Source organism: Trichechus manatus, unplaced genomic scaffold (assembly GCF_000243295.1).
Source record: "Trichechus manatus latirostris isolate Lorelei unplaced genomic scaffold, TriManLat1.0 scaffold00100, whole genome shotgun sequence".
NCBI lineage: Eukaryota > Metazoa > Chordata > Mammalia > Sirenia > Trichechidae > Trichechus > Trichechus manatus.
This window is the reverse complement of record NW_004444036.1, coordinates 567,488-571,526: the sequence shown is the minus strand read 5'-3', so window position 1 is coordinate 571,526 and position 4,039 is coordinate 567,488. Positions and strand designations below refer to the sequence as shown.

The window sequence follows — 4,039 nt, the reverse complement described above, 5'->3', positions numbered from 1 at the left end:
GATACAAGATAAACATACAAAAATCAGTTGGATTCCTTTACAGCAACGAAGAGAACCTCGAAGAGGAAATCTCCAAATCAATACCATTTACAATAGCCCCCAAGAAGATAAAATACTTAGAAATAAATCTAACGAGAGACATAAAAGACCTACATGATGAAAACTACAAGACACTACTGCAAGAAACCAAAAAAGACCTGGATAAGTGGAAAAACATACCTTACTCATGGATAGACTCAACATTGTGAAAATGACACTTCTACCCAAAATGATCTACAGATACAATGCAATCCCAATCCAAATTCCACTGGCATTTTTTAATGAGATGGAAAAACAAGTCACCAACTTCATATGGAAAGGGAAGAAGCTCCAAATAAGTAAAGCATTACTCAAGAAGAAGAACAAATTGTGAGGCCTCACACTACCTGATTTTAGAACCTATTATACTGCCATGGTATTCAAAATAGCCTGGTACTGGTACAACAACAGACACATAGACCAATGGAACAGAATTGAGAATCCAGACATAAATTCATCCACCTATGAGCAGCTGATATTTGACAAAAGCCCAAAGTCTGTTAATTGGGGAAAAGACAGTCTCTTTAACAAATGGTGCTGGCATAACTGGATAGGCATCTGCAAAAAACTGAAACAAGACCCATACCCCACACCATGCACAAAAACTAACTCAAAATGGATCAAAGACCTAAATATAAAATCTAAAATGATAAAGATCATGGAAGAAAAAATAGGGACAACGCTAGGAGCCCTAATACATGGCATAAACAGTATACTACCCATAAGTAACAATGCACAAGCACCAGAAGAGAGACTAGATAAATGGGACCTCCTAAAAATCAAACATTTGTGCTCACCAAAAGACTTCACCAAAAGAGTCAAAAGACAACCTACTTTTTGGCTACGACAAATCCGATCAGCATCTAATCTCTAAAATCTACAAGATACTGCAAAACCTCAACAACAAAAACACAAATAACCCAATTAAAAAATGGGCAAAGGATATGAACAGGCACTTCGCCAAAGAAGATATTCAGGAGGCTAACAAGACACATGAAGAAATGCTCACAATCATTAGCCATTAGAGAAATGCAGATCAAAACTACAATGAGATATCATCTCGCCCCAACAATGCTAGCATTAATCCAAACACACAGAATAATAAATGCTGGACAGGCTGTGGAGAGACTGAAACACTTATACACTGTTGGTGGGAATGTTAAAATGGTACAACCACTTTGGAAATCGATCTGGCACTTGCTTAAAAAGCTAGAAATAGAAGACCATAGGATCCAGTTATCCTGCGCCTTGGAATATATCCTAGAGAAATAAGAGCCATCACACAAATAGATATATGCACACCCATATTCAATTCAGCACTGTTCACAATAGCAAAAAGATGGAAACAACCTAGGTGCCCATCAATGGACGAATGGATAAACAAATTACGGTATATCCACACAATGGAATACTACGCAACAATAAACGACAACGATGAAGCCGTGAAACATCTTATAACATGGAGGAAGCTGGAGGGCATTATGCTGAGTAAATTTAGTCAGTCACAAAAGGACAAATATTGTATAAGACCACTATTATAAGAACTCAAGAAAAGGCTTAAACATAGAAGAAAACACTCTTTGATGGTTAGGAGGGTGGGGAGCGAGGGTGAGGATTATTTACTAGATAGCAGGTAAGAATTATCTTGGGTCAAGGGAAAGCCAGCACACACTACAGGAGAAGTCAGCACAACTGGACTCAACCAAAGCTAAGAAGTTTCCCGAATACAATCAAGCACTTTGAGGGACAGAGTAGCAGGGGTAGGGACCTGGAGACCATGCATTCAGGGCACATCTATGTCAACTGGCATAACAAAGGTTATTAAGAAAATGTTCTGCATCCTACTTTGGTGAGTGGCGTACGGGTCTTAAAAGCTTGCAAGTGGCCATCTAAGATGCATCAATTGTTCCCAACCACCTGGAGTAAAAGAGAATGAAGAACGCCAAAGACACAAGGATAGTAACAGCCCAGGAAACAGAAAGGGCCACATAAACCAGAGACTCCATCAGCCTGAGACCAGAAGAACTAGATGGTGCCCGGCTACCACCAATGACCACCCTGAAAGGGAACACAACAGAGAGTCCCTGATGGAGCAGGAGAAAGGTGGGGTGCAGAACTCAAATTCTAGTAAAAGACCAGACTTAATGGTCTGACTGAGAGTGAAGGAACCCCAGAAAGCATGGCCCCTGGACTCTCTATCAGCCCAGAACTAAAACAATTTCCGAGGTCAACTCTTCAGACAGGGATTGGACTGGACTGTGGGACATAAAGTGATACTCATGAGGAGCGTGCCTCTGAGCTCAAGTAGATACAAGAGACTAAACGGGCGGCTTCTGTCTAGAGGTGAGATGATGAGAAGGCAGGGAGTGTTAGGAGTTGGTTGAAGGAACATGAGGAATCGGGGTGGAAAGGAGGAGTGTGCTGTCACAGCATGGGGAGGGCAATTACAGTCACATAACAATGTATGTATAAATTTTTGTATGGGAAAAAATTAACGAAAAAAATCTTTATGGAAACAGATTGCCAGGTCTTTCTCCCATGGAGTGACTGGTGGGTTCCAACTGTCAACCTTTCCATTAGCAGCCAAGCGCTTAATCATTGTGCCACCAGGACCCCTTCAAAATAGTCAAATGTTATTTGCCCTTATCGGTGGTGGTATTCGCACTGATGGTGGAAAAGCAGTAATGAGTCACCCTGCTAGTCCCTTAGAACACCACACTAAAGAGCAGTCATGGTTGTCTTTACCACCATGCACTCATGAGGAGGTAGGGGGAGGCATTTTCTCTTAAGAATGCCCTTGCTAAAGCAGTGCACATTATTAATTTTATTTCATCTCAACCCTTGAATATACATCTTTTTAATATTGTGTGAGAACAAGGGAAATACACATAAAGCACTTCCACTGCATCCTGAAGGATGAGGCTGTCTAGAGGAAGAGCACTGGTGCAGTTGTTTGAATGATGAGCTGAACTAGCCACTTTTCTCATTCAATCTTTTTTTTTTAAGACAAACAACTGTTGCTTATTCAGACTTGGATTATTTGGCAGATATTTTCTCAAAAACATGTGAAGCTAGTCTGTCACTTCAAGGCAAACAGCTCACAGTATTTATTGCTCAATGATAAAAGTTGAGCTTTCAACCATGAACTTGACAGCCTCCAGATACTTAAAACTTTCCTCATGACATCAGTGGCGATATTAACTGTGATTTTCTTACACTGTATAACAAAATGTGCCAACATTTGAAATATCAACACAATTCAGTAAAGCAATATTTTTCAGACGACCAATGAATTAGGTTACAAAATGATACATGGGAACAAGACCCATTCAAAGTTCAAAATGGACCAATGGATTTTACTATAACAGTGCAAAAAGTTCATTGACAGGGTTTCAGATTGTACACTGCAACTAAAATTAAGAACTACAACTCATTTAGTTTTGGTGTAGTATCAGAGAATTTCCACAATTAACTGAAAGTCCATTAAAATGCTCCTCCCTGTTCCAACTACATGTGTGAGGCCAGACTATCTTCATATACTTCAACTAAAACTGCACATGGCAACAGATTGAATGCAGCACCAGTTATGAGAATTCAACTGTCTTCTGTTAAGCCATTCATTAAAAAGAGCTGCAATAACGTAAAATAGGGTCACTCTCCTCACTAACTTTGATTTTGGAAAACTCTTTTTTTTTTTTATTAAAAAGTGTTACTTGAGTTCCGGCAAAATGATGCTCTAGGCAGAAGCACCACGCCGTCCCTCCAGAGCAAACATCCGAAAAACTAAGCCGAACAGAGAATACAACAATCCTGAAACCCTAAAACATCAAATGAAGAGATAAAGAACTCACCCAAGCACCAAATGGAGTGAGAAAACTGACAGAGAACAGAGAGTGAGGAGAGATTCATGCAGAGGTCCCCTACCAGCTAATGCAGCGCGGATCCGCCATCTTGGACTCCT

General features: G+C 40.2%; 1 protein-coding gene across 1 annotated transcript in view; it reads right to left on the bottom strand.

Annotated features, from left to right (window-relative positions):
* Nucleotides 1-4,039, bottom strand: part of TXLNG (taxilin gamma) — a 62,860-nt gene that overhangs the window by 40,501 nt on the left and 18,320 nt on the right. The window lies entirely within an intron of this gene.